The sequence below is a fragment of the Rutidosis leptorrhynchoides genome, chromosome 3 (genome assembly GCF_046630445.1).
Source record: "Rutidosis leptorrhynchoides isolate AG116_Rl617_1_P2 chromosome 3, CSIRO_AGI_Rlap_v1, whole genome shotgun sequence".
Classification (NCBI taxonomy): Eukaryota; Viridiplantae; Streptophyta; class Magnoliopsida; order Asterales; family Asteraceae; genus Rutidosis; species Rutidosis leptorrhynchoides.
In genome coordinates this window covers 508160451-508174758 of record NC_092335.1, presented here as the reverse complement: position 1 = coordinate 508174758, position 14308 = coordinate 508160451, and positions in this window count along the sequence as shown.

Sequence of the window (14308 nt, the reverse complement as noted above, 5' to 3'; positions counted from 1 at the left end):
GCAACCCATATACCGATAGACTGAAGGTCTACCGATTATCTTTGGCGAAGACTACTTTAGAAGAATCCGGACAATTTTAAGTGGTGTGTTTTCAACAAACATTAGTAGTCATGATCACTTTTCATCTTTATGGAGTACTTCATTATTGCATATATTCCTACTTTACCCAAATCATTTATTGAAGTAAATTAGACTGATCACCAACCAAGACCAAGAGTTTTACAGGGAGACGTGATCAAATAAAAGTCTTCACGCTTTAATACTCATAATATATATTATATTATATTATATAATATAATAGTCATAACATTAGTAGTCTCAACTTTGATCGAACAAAAGCGTATTATATATTATATATTATATTATAAACACATTAAATTAAAAGATCCCAAATTGAGTGGATGTTATCCAGGTTTAAATTCAAAAGAGTAAAGAAAATCACATGGTTTGCTTTTCCACATATATAAGAATGTTGAACCAAACCATCAGTAAGAGAACTCACTCAGTTAAACCGTAAAATCATTGCAAAGGTATCAGGTTCGAATCTTGTGGTGGTTACAGAGGGTTTATCAATTACCACAGATTAATCCGAATAGCAGCATAATGACGGGGGGTTTGGATTACCCGCTCATTACAGGGGCCTCGAAGGTTACGGACGTCTTGCATTCACCCGAGGGGGTTTTACCACACGCGATGACCGTATGAATTCGTCGTGTGAGTTTCCTCATGAGGGGCAGTAGAATTGTAATGATTCGTACCAAGGAAATGATCGGATGAGTAGTTGTCAACATCATGTTCGACCCCCGTAATTCTAACCACCATTCAAAAACAATAAAACAACATTGGAGTAAAACACTTCCTCTCCCCCCGTATAACTTGAACGGGAAAACCTTATCACACGTAATCCATTAAATAATGTAATTTCTATTATGACTTTAAAGTGTCCGAATTGAAACCTTGAAATTGAGTAAGAATGCATTTACATACACGCCACATCATCAAATCAAATATGATGAAATGTATACAATATAATCATCAAAATGAATTTGAATTTGGGCTGAAAATTTTTGGCAATAAAACTTTACTAAACAAGCGAAGATGAACATGAGTGACACCTCATTAAATTGATGAGGTGGCATCTACGTTGGTGATCACTTGATGTATAATTGGTCATTTTTTATCTTAATTTCAAGATTTTGAAAAAAAAATATTCATTTACGACACAAAAATCGAAATCAAGTACTTATTGAGCAATGGTAAAATTTGTTGGGTGCAAACTCAATCCTACATTGGTTAGGGATACATGTCAAGGCCAACATATAAGCTCATGGGTGTCTCTCTCTACTACCAATTGGTTTTAGAGTAATTTGGGAGCTCATGACTTATATGTTTGGTGCTTGTTGGGCTATAACCGATCCTTTCAGTGGTATTAGAGCGGGTTAGCCCGCAATTATAATGTGGATTAATCGCCTCGATTTGCCAACGATAATGGATCCTTGTGTGTGCCTTATATCAAAGAGATCTCCCTGATTTGTCCACTTGGTCAGGTTGAGAGTTCCGGGTAATGGCCGGCGGTATAAGATGATTGGATCATGTGCGAAATATCGTTGAAGGGGTGACCTGGTGATGTGATCTTCGGTTTGAGGGGAGGATTGTTGGGTGCAAACTTAATCCCACATTGGTTGGGAATACATGTCAAGGCCAACATATAAGCTCATGAGTGTCTCTCTACTACCAATTGATTTTAGAGTAATTTGGGAGCTCATGGCTTATATGTTTAGTGTTTGTTGGGTTATACCGGTCATTTCAAAATTGATATTATTTATTGATTTTTTATTTTATTTTTTAAGTTACCTTTTGTGATATTTGTACTGATTTTTATGTAAGAAAACAACGTAGTAATCATTTTTCAATATATTTATAATTTTGTTTAGTCTTTGTCAATGTTTCGTGAATCACGTTGCATGGAAAACACATCATAGCTAGTCGAATTAAAAGATAAATATAACTTTAATAATAATAATAAAAAAAAAAAGGAAAAGCATACTCCTTTATTATTTAAAAGCTTTTTGATGGACGCAAGTTAGTGCTGATGAAAAAGGAATTGATGGGGCCATTACATTATGGATTATGGAATCTTTGTCAGCAATGATCGGTAGCCAAAATAATGATGAAATTCATGATTTGTTATCAGTTATTATAGCTTATTAACAAGGACTATAAATAGAGTACCTAGCCTCTAAATATATACAACTCAAAATCAAATCCAGTTATTTCCAAAATAAAAAAAATTAAAAAAAAAAATTATAAATAAATAACATGGTCAAGAGAGCAACAGGGTTGCAAAAGAGTTTATATATATTACAACCACACATCATTACGGAATATTATTGTTGTTTCATTACGGAATATTATTGTTCTTATATATACTCTTGTATTAACCATGCAAAATTGTGTCGTTTGAATATACAAAACGACAACGTTAACATCATTACTTTACTTTTATTATTTGTCACTTTAATTTTGACAATGCCAACCTTATGTGTTTTTTTACTTTTTTTGACAAGTTAGTAATTTTTTATATTATTATTGTGTTATAAACAAATATAGTAGTAGTAGTAGTAGTGATGTTTAACATTGAGACTTGTTACGACCACAACACTTAACTATCTTAACATGATTAATTATAAATGTGTTGTGATAAAAAAAATTATAGTTAATTAGTGATGTAAGACCACAATTTCTCTAAAGTACAGCTTATATATAATAAGAATTTACGAAGACTAATTCCAATCTAACAAACCCACTATCCAACTAAAATATCATAATTAACTTTGTGGAAAAAACATGCATGCTTTGTACGGTTAGAAATTGGGTAGGAATTGACTGTCCGAACTGATTCTTGAATCGTGTAATAACTTTCTCTATAAAGTATTTCAACCCAATGATTGCATTGGTATCACGAGATCTCTATAAGGATAAGACAAGAACGCGATTAAAGTTTTTGGCAATGAAATCTCTAATCAAAATATCAAAGAGAGTCTGTGTGTTTTCTGTAGTTTTTGTATGCAGTTATACCCAAAACGGATATGATAAAACTGTATAAGAAACAGTTACATTTTGAAAGGATGTAACCTTTCATAATGAATGGGAAAAACAGTTATGACACTTGGCTGAATACACTTTCCTTTCATAATGTATAGTGTATTTCGGTTGAGGTTTCGGGGCGTTGTCCCGAGCCCCACGAGGGCGCTGCCCCCTCGCCCCCTGCCCGCTCACTTGGGAGCGGGACCCAGCTAGGGGCGCTGCCCCTTGGACCTAGCAAGGGGGCAGCCCCTTTGACCCCGCAATTACGCGATAGTTAGCAGCTAACTCTTACGGGCGTGTACTCCACACTCTCCGAACCCGCCGTTAAGTGTAACTAGCTAACTCTTGCATTCAAGTAAATTCAATTAACTAAAATGAATGTTGGATGACACTAAAAATCACCAACATGTACTTCCACATATTGATGTACATGCTTATGATCTGACCACGAACACGAAACATGGTGACTAAAATAATGCAAATCAAATAACGATAAAACGCAAGGTGTTGATCATTGGTGATGACCTGACATCTTGTAAGGGAAGTCAAGGATTCGATTCTCATTAGCTACAAAATATTTTCCTTAAGTGTAACGACCCAACCTGTTATCCACCCGATTCCATAGCATTTTTTTTATTATATAACAGCTTCTGCCACGCCTTGTGGCGCGGCGCGCACCCTATTCGCACGGTGCGCAGTAACACTAAATTAGACCTATTACCAGGTCAGTGAGCTCGACCACCAAAATGTGTGAAATGGCGCGGCGCGCCCAGCCTTCGCGCGGCGCGCAAAAAAGGCCTGATCAGATTCTGACCTAAATGTTAAAGATGAGCAAGCGGAAATCTCGCTTCCCGACACTTTTAAATGGAACGAATCATCACAACACTTCATGACAAGTACATTAAACAAGTTTTCGCAATAAAACGAGTTTTCCGACACCCGGGCCCACTTTGACCCGTTTCACCATTTAAGTTACAAGATACAAGTTCCGACCACATTAGTTTAAATTCCAAACGACACTAGAGCATGTTGTTTGGGTGTTAAACTACCCAAATCTTGGTCGAACTTCAAAAGCTAACTCCAAAAGCACTAGCGGGTCACCATCTAATTCCCGCACTTACCCCTTCCGCTTTCCGCTACCAAATCTATAAAAAGATAAACAACGAGAGGGTAAGCAAAGCTTAGTGAATGCAACAATTATACATATACATATATAATATCTTTACCCGCATACACATACACAAATACCTCAACGCTAGCATTCCAAGTATCATATTATCACAATGTATAATACCATAATTACACTTTTCACATTAAGCTAGCAATTCAAACACATACACAATATTGTTAGCTAAATAATATCGAAATTAATAAATCTAAGCATAACACACAAACCATGGTTAACCAAAATTCAAAAGGGAACGATTCTCTCGAATGAACCGTTAGCATGTGATGACCCGGAAATATTCGACCAAATTTAAACTTAATCTTTAAATGTTTCCGACACGATAAGCAAAATTGTAATGTCGAGTATCAAAAACTATGAAACTGTGTTCATATATTCAATTACCCTTCGACTATTCCCAACGATTCACGAACACTATATATATATATATATATATATATATATATATATATATATATATATATATATATATATATATACATATATATATATATATATAGTGGTAGGATCAAGAGGGAAGTAACCATTCGGGGGGAAGCGGGGGGAAGCAAAAACTTTTTTTTTTCTTTTTTGAAAAAACTTTGTTCACGAACATTATAGATGAGATAAAATATGAACATTTAGTAGAGACACTTTGTGATAAATATTTTTATTTTGGCGGGAAAACGCTCGAAGAAGTAATATATAACAATTATCGTGTTTTTCGAGCGTATTTTGAGGTTTTAGCTATTGGGGTTTAGATATTAGGGTTTAGATATTAAGGTTTATAGGGTTTAGATATTAGGGTTTAGAAATTTAGGGTTTAGGGTTTAAATTTAGGGTTTAGATTTAGGATTTAGATTGAGTTTTTAACACGAACGGTTTAGAGTTTAGGGTTTAGGGTTTAGGGTTTGGTGTTTTGGGTTTATGGAATAAACCCAAAACACCAAACCCTAAACCCTAAACCCTAAACTCTAAATCGGGCTAAATTTTACTTCAAAACATGAAAAAAACGTTCATATTCTTCACGAACAATATTATCTTGAATGTTATTTTTGTCGATCGTTTTTCCGCCTAAATAATAACATTCATCACGAGGTGTCTCTTCTAAATGTTCATATTTTCGTGTGATCTTGATGCAGGAAAAAAAAATTTCAAAAAAAACCAAAAAAAAAAAAAATTTGCTTCCCCCCGATTGGTTACTTCCCCATTGATCCTGCCCCTATATATATATATATATATATATATATATATATATATATATATATATATATATATATATATATATATATATATGTGTGTGTGTGTGTGTGTGTGTGTGTGTGTGTGTGTGTGTGTGTATAGTAAGTTGAGAAATTTTTAAAACATTAAACGATTTGATTGATATAATCTATTAAGTAATGAAATCTATTAATTAATAATATGACTTGGAGACCTTAACGAAGTATTAAACGTATAACGTTATACTTACTTGTTTTAGATAACATATTTGTAATAAAACGTGTTAGTTTAAACGTGTGTATATATATATATATATATATATATATATATATATATATATATATATATATATATATATATATATATATATATATATATATATATAGCGACAAGATATATTAGTAAAATAGAGTAACATTCGATTGTTATTAAATAAATTTAAAACAAACAGATGAGGATTTAAAATAAACATACGTTCTAGTAATAGATTTGAATATGATTAGTTTAGAAAACTAAACTTTATAATATTTGATTGATTTAGTGTCAAAAGTATGAGAAGTAGAAACATATTATAAAACTTTAAGATTAGTAAAGTTATTATCATTATCTGTTATTTTTATAAATTTTAGACATTATAAATAACGAGAAAATGTTTTAAGAACGCAAATGACCAAAACACTCAAATGACTAAGTTACACTTCGGGTGGGATAGTTTTCCATTGATTTGAGTCTTGTTATTAATAAAGGTACAATACACGAAACGTAAAGTGCTAGTTTTCTAAGCGTATGAAACTTCGTTCGAAAAATCGGAATTGGGACACAAGTCGGACGTCAACGTACAACTCAACGAAACTAAGATTACAAGTCAACTAGGCACGAGAATATAATATAATATATAATTAATTAATATAAATTATATATTATAATTAAAATAATACGTCGACAAGCTAGATTACAAAATCGAGTGTGAGCTGGAAGGCACAAGGCCGCGATCACGGGCTTCTGTGCACAATATCTCCGCGATCGCGGAGATGGTGGGGACGAAATCGGTTCTATAAAAGCTCGATCGTTCTGCTCGATTCATTCATATATTTTCACCTATCTCTCGATCACTATATATATATATATTATTAAGATTAATATTATTATTAATCGTATTATTATTAGTAGTATTATTAATATTATTAGTATTATACATAAAATACTATGACGAGGTTTTGCTCGAGTGTTTTTCAAACGGGTTATAAAGCTAAGGAAATTATGGGTTATAGCTATGGAGGTTATGGGTAATGTTCGTGGGTACCATGGATGAATCAAAGGCTAACCTTTCATTTGTCATCTCCATTGCGTCTGCATGCTTTTCCTACAATATTGAACCACAATAGTGATATGTGAGTTTCATTTACTCCCTTTTTAAATGCTTTAAATATTTTTGGGCTGAGAATACATACAATTTATTTTAAATGCAATGGACACAAGTACATACTTAATTCTACACTGAGTTTGAACCGAAAATCCCTTAGCTTTGGTAACTAGTAACTGCCGGTTATAAGAACTGGTGGGCGCGAGTAGTTGTATATGGATCCGTAGGGCTTGACATCCCCGTCCGTTCCAGGTATAGAGACCCTAGCCTGAACTATAAAGCGGACGTATGCTATTTGAGTTTAGTACATGTTGGTTTGCGTGTATTGTACTTGTTGGTTGCATGTATGTTAAAACAGGGGTACTTATTATATATACGTTAAGTTTAGTTACCAGGGTGCTCAATTTCGTAGAATATTTTGATAAACGTTTTGGATGAAATAACTGAAATCCTGTGATCCACCTTTATATACAGATTATGCGCAATATTAAAACTATGAACTCACCAACTTTTGTGTTGACACTTTTAAACATGTTTATTCTCAGGTTCCTAGAAGTCTTTCGCTGTTTGCTTATACGTTATACAAGCTTTGTGCATGGAGTCATACATGCTTTATTTGAGAAAACTTTGCATTCACAAAATCATCACCATGTATCTTATTTTGACTGCATTTTTAACGAATGTATTATTGTAAACTATTATTTACGGTGATTGTCTATATGTAGAAATCATCAGATGTCAAAAACCTTGGAATTAGATATTCATTTATGGTGCGCCTTTTCAAAAGAATGAAATGTTTACAAAACATATCATGTAGAGGTCAAAACCTCACTATGAAATCAATGAATAACGTACTGCGTCAATAGTGATTTTAACGGGTCGTTACAGTTGGTATCAGAGCTTGAGGTCATAGGGAACCAGAACTTACATTAGTGTGTTTAACTGGTAATTGCTAGGATGCATTAGTGAGTCTGGACTATGACCGTATCTGTTTTTACCGATTTTTGCTTATCATTCCTTGTCGAAAATTACTTGCTTATCATTCTTAAGTCTAGACACATTTTTCTGCATTTATAGCATAGATAGTGTACAGACGAATTCATATCTTAGCATATTTGTTACTGTAAACTTTGCCTGACATCTTCCGAAGATTCCTCCGTAATTTATGGGATTTTGGTATTATATATACATATGTAAATTATGTATTGAAGAATATCAATATAAATCCTATAATCTATTTCATATCAAAAATCATTTCTCTGGTTATACAAGATGGATCCCGCATCTAGTTCAAATTTCCTAGATTCCGATAGCTCTTCCGATATGGAATTCTACCTGAGCTCCGAAAGCAGTGTGACAGGAATGGATCAACCAATCAGCCATCACCTATTCTGGATGAATTAGGGATGGGTTCATAGTCTACTTAATCATTGGAGACAAGAAGAAGGTGATCCCTTCTATCCACCAATTTGCCCTATTGGCGAAGAACCTGAAGCGCTTACCGGCGAACCAGTCCGAAACACCATTTTCTCTCTCATTTCCAGAGTATCTCACCACGATTATATACTATCTCAAATTCTAGATCTTTTTCATCCACTCGTCCGAACCGCCAATCATCCCGGTGTAATAGAAGAAGTCAACGAGCTTCACGCTCGAGTAGTGGCTTTGGGGAATATGATGCACAACTTGCAGACATCACAAGCACCACCAGCATCAACAGTACCACTGACAACAACACCAACAGTACCATTACCACCACCAATAACAACTGCATCACAAATCTCAACTTCACAATCTGTCCCACGAGCATCAACGTTGAAATGTCCCGTTCTTATTGATTAAAAACGTTCCATATTAATTGATTTCGTTGCGAGGTTTTGACCTCTATATGAGACGTTTTTCAAAGACTGCATTCATTTTTAAAACAAACCATAACCTTTATTTCATAAATAAAGGTTTAAAAAGCTTTACGTAGATTATCAAATAATGATAATCTAAAATATCCTGTTTACACACGACCATTACATAATGGTTTACAATACAAATATGTTACATCGAAATCAGTTTTTTGAATGCAGTTTTTACACAATATCATACAAACATGGACTCCAAATCTTGTCCTTATTTTAGTATGCAACAGCGGAAGCTCTTAGTATTCACCTGAGAATAAACATGCTTTAAACGTCAACAAAAATGTTGGTGAGTTATAGGTTTAACCTATATATATCAAATCGTAACAATAGACCACAAGATTTCATATTTCAATACACATCCCATACATACAGATAAAAATAATTCATATGGTGAACACCTGGTAACCGACATTAACAAGATGCATATATATAAGAATATCCCCATCATTCCGGGACACCCTTCGGATATGATATAAATTTCAAAGTACTAAAGCATCCGGTACTTTGGATGGGGTTTGTTAGGCCCAATAGATCTATCTTTAGGATTCGCGTCAATTAGGGTGTCTGTTCCCTAATTCTTAGATTACCAGACTTAATAAAAAGGGGCATATTCGATTTCGATAATTCAACCATAGAATGTAGTTTCACGTACTTGTGTCTATTTTGTAAATCATTTATAAAACCTGCATGTATTCTCATCCCAAAAATATTAGATTTTAAAAGTGGGACTATAACTCACTTTCACAGATTTTTTACTTCGTCGGGAAGTAAGACTTGGCCACTGGTTGATTCACGAACCTATAACAATATATACATATATATCAAAGTATGTTTAAAATATATTTACAACACTTTTAATATATTTTGATGTTTTAAGTTTATTAAGTCAGCTGTCCTCGTTAGTAACCTATAACTAGTTGTCCACAGTTAGATGTACAGAAATAAATCGATAAATATTATCTTGAATCAATCCACGACCCAGTGTATACGTATCTCAGTATTGATCACAACTCAAACTATATATATTTTGGAATCAACCTCAACCCTGTATAGCTAACTTCAACATTCACATATAGAGTGTCTATGGTTGTTCCGAAATATATATAGATGTGTCGACATGATAGGTCGAAACATTGTATACGTGTCTATGGTATCTCAAGATTACATAATATACAATACAAGTTGATTAAATTATGGTTGGAATAGATTTGTTACCAATTTTCACGTAGCTAAAATGAGAAAAATTATCCAATCTTGTTTTACCCATAACTTCTTCATTTTAAATCCGTTTTGAGTGAATCAAATTGCTATGGTTTCATATTGAACTCTATTTTATGAATCTAAACAGAAAAGTATAGGTTTATAGTCGGAAAAATAAGTTACAAGTCGTTTTTGTAAAGGTAGTCATTTCAGTCGAAAGAACGACGTCTAGATGACCATTTTAGAAAACATACTTCCACTTTGAGTTTAACCATAATTTTTGGATATAGTTTCATGTTCATAATAAAAATCATTTTATCAGAATAACAACTTTTAAATCAAAGTTTATCATAGTTTTTAATTAACTAACCCAAAACAGCCCGCGGTGTTACTACGACGGCGTAAATCCAGTTTTACGGTGTTTTTCGTGTTTCCAGGTTTTAGATCATTAAGTTAGCATATCATATAGATATAGAACATGTGTGTAGTTAATTTTAAAAGTCAAGTTAAAAGGATTAACTTTTGTTTGCGAACAAGTTTAGAATTAACTAAACTATGTTCTAGTGATTACGAGTTTAAACCTTCGAATATGATAGTTTTATATATATGAATCGAATGATGTTATGAACATCATTACTACCTCAAGTTTAGTAGGTAAACCTACTGGAAGTGACAAGAAATGATCTAGCTTCAAAGGATCTTGGATGGCTTGAAAGTTCTTGAAGTAGGATCATGACACAAAAACAAGTTCAAGTAAGATTTTTACTCGAATTAAGATAGTTTATAGTTATAGAAATTGAATCAAAGTTTGAATATGAATATTACCTTGAATAAAAAAGATAACCTACTGTATATAATAAAGGTTTCTTGATCTTAGATGATTACTTGGAATGGATTAGAAAGCTTGGAAGTAAATTAGTAAACTTGAAGGGATTTTTGAAGTGTTCTTGAAATGTTCTTCCTATGATTATTATAGCTTGATTCTTGAAGTGATTTTTGATGAATATGATGATTAACTACTGGAAAAATACGTTCATAATAGTGTGTGTGTGTTGAGAGAGAATTAGAAAGAGAATTGGAAGTGAAATGGAGTGAATGATGAGTGGTAATTGGTGAGTGGTGAGTGGGGTTAAAAGGAGTTCTAGTTAGTTGACTAGCTCATGGTAGAAGTTAAAATTGATTAGTCATACATGACATAATCAAGAGTGGAATCCCATGCTAGTTCTTATTGGTATATACTCATAGTAAGTACGTTTTGAAGCTGTGTATAATACGGGTAAGAATACGACTAGAATTCTTGATGAAAGAAAAGAATGGAAAAGTAACTGTAACCATTTTCGTTAAGTATGAGTGTTTTGATATATGTCTTGAAGTCTTCCAAAAGTATTTTAATACATCTAAATACACTACATGTATATACATTTTAACTGAGTCGTTAAGTCATTGTTAGTCGTTACATGTAAGTGTTGTTTTGAAACCTTTAAGTTAACGATCTCAATTAATGTTGTTAACCCATTGTTTATTATATCTAATGAGATGTTAAATTATTATATTATCATGATATTATGATATATTAATATATCTTAATATGATATATATACATTTAAATGTCGTTACAACGATAATCGTTACATATATGTCTCGTTTCGAAATCCTTAAGTTAGTAGTCTTGTTTATATGTATATAACTCATTGTTAATATACTTATGGAGATACTTACTTATCATAATCTCATGTTAACCATATGTATATCCATATATATATATCGTCATGTCGTTTTTACAAGTTTTAACGTTCGTGAATCGCCGGTCAACTTGGGTGGTCAATTGTCTATATGAAACATATTTCAATTAATCAAGTCTTAACAAGTTTGATTGCTTAACATGTTGGAAACATTTAATCATGTAAATATCAATCTCAATTAATATATATAAACATGGAAAAGTTCGGGTCACTACAGTACCTACCCGTTAAATAAATTTCGTCCCGAAATTTTAAGCTGTTGAAGGTGTTGACGAATCTTCTGGAAATAGATGCGGGTATTTCTTCTTCATCTGATCTTCACGCTCCCAGGTGAACTCGGGTCCTCTACGAGCATTCCATCGAACCTTAACAATTGGTATCTTGTTTTGCTTAAGTCTTTTAACCTCACGATCCATTATTTCGACGGGTTCTTCGATGAATTGGAGTTTTTCGTTGATTTGGATTTCATCTAACGGAATAGTGAGATCTTCTTTAGTAAAACATTTCTTCAAATTCGAGACGTGGAAAGTGTTATGTACAGCCGCGAGTTGTTGAGGTAACTCAAGTCAGTAAGCTACTGGTCCGACACGATCAATAATCTTGAATGGTCCAATATACCTTGGATTTAATTTCCCTCGTTTACCAAATCGAACAACGCCTTTCCAAGGTGCAACTTTAAGCATGACCATCTCTCCAATTTCAAATTCTATATCTTTTCTTTTAATGTCAGCGTAGCTCTTTTGTCGACTTTGGGCGGTTTTCAACCGTTGTTGAATTTGGATGATCTTCTCGGTAGTTTCTTGTATAATCTCCGGACCCGTAATCTGTCTATCCCCCACTTCACTCCAACAAATCGGAGACCTGCACTTTCTACCATAAAGTGCTTCAAACGGCGCCATCTCAATGCTTGAATGGTAGCTGTTATTGTAGGAAAATTCTGCTAATGGTAGATGTCGATCCCAACTGTTTCCGAAATCAATAACACATGCTCGTAGCATGTCTTCAAGTGTTTGTATCGTCCTTTTGCTCTGCCCATCAGTTTGTGGATGATAGGCAGTACTCATGTCTAGACGAGTTCCTAATGCTTGCTGTAATGTCTGCCAGAATCTTGAAATAAATCTGCCATCCCTATCAGAGATAATAGAGATTGGTATTCCATGTTTGGAGACGACTTCCTTCAAATACAGTCGTGCTAACTTCTCCATCTTGTCATCTTCTCTTATTGGCAGGAAATGTGCTGATTTGGTGAGACGATCAACTATTACCCAAATAGTATCAAAACCACTTGCAGTCCTTGGCAATTTAGTGATGAAATCCATGGTAATGTTATCCCATTTCCATTCCGGGATTTCGGGTTGTTGAAGTAGACCTGATGGTTTCTGATGCTCAGCTTTGACCTTAGAACATGTCAAACATTCTCCTACGTATTTAGCAACATCGGCTTTCATACCCGGCCACCAAAAATATTTCCTGAGATCCTTGTACATCTTCCCCGTTCCAGGATGTATTGAGTATCTGGTTTTATGAGCTTCTCTAAGTACCATTTCTCTCATATCTCCAAATTTTGGTACCCAAATCCTTTCAGCCCTATACCGGGTTCCGTCTTCCCGAATATTAAGATGTTTCTCCAATCCTTTGGGTATTTCATCCTTTAAATTTCCCTCTTTTAAAACTCCTTGTTGCGCATCCTTTATTTGAGTAGTAAGGTTATTATGAATCATTATATTCATAGATTTTACTCGAATGGGTTCTCTGTCCTTCCTGCTCAAGGCATCGGCTACCACATTTGCCTTCCCCGGGTGGTAACGAATCTCAAAGTCGTAATCATTCAAGAATTCAATCCACCTACGCTGCCTCATATTCAGTTGTTTCTGATTAAATATGTGTTGAAGACTTTTGTGGTTGGTATATATAATACTTTTGACCCCATATAAGTAGTGCCTCTAAGTCTTTAATGCAAAAACAACCGCGCCTAATTCTAAATCATGCGTCGTATAATTTTGTTCGTGAATCTTCAATTGTCTAGACGCATAAGCAATCACCTTCGTTCGTTGCATTAATACACAACCGAGACCTTGCTTTGATGCGTCACAATAAATCACAAAATCATCATTCCCTTCAGGCAATGACAATATAGGTGCCGTAGTTAGCTTTTTCTTCAATAACTGAAACGCTTTCTCTTGTTCATCATTCCATTCAAATTTCTTCCCTTTATGCGTTAATGCAGTCAAGGGTTTTGCTATTCTGGAAAAGTCTTGGATGAACCTTCTGTAGTAACCAGCTAGTCCTAAAAACTGGCGTATGTGTTTCGGAGTTTTCGGGGTTTCCCACTTTTCAACAGTTTCTATCTTTGCCGGATCCACCTTAATACCTTCTTTGTTCACTATGTGACCGAGGAATTGAACTTCTTCCAACCAAAATGCCCACTTTGAAAACTTACAATTCTTCCTTCCTCAATACTTCTAACACCTTTCTCAAATGTTCACCTTGTTCTTGGTCATTCTTTGAGTAAATAAGTATGTCATCAATGAAAACAATGACAAACTTGTAAAGGTATGGTCCACACACTCGATTCATAAATTCTATGAACACAGCTGGTGCATTAGTTAAACCAAAC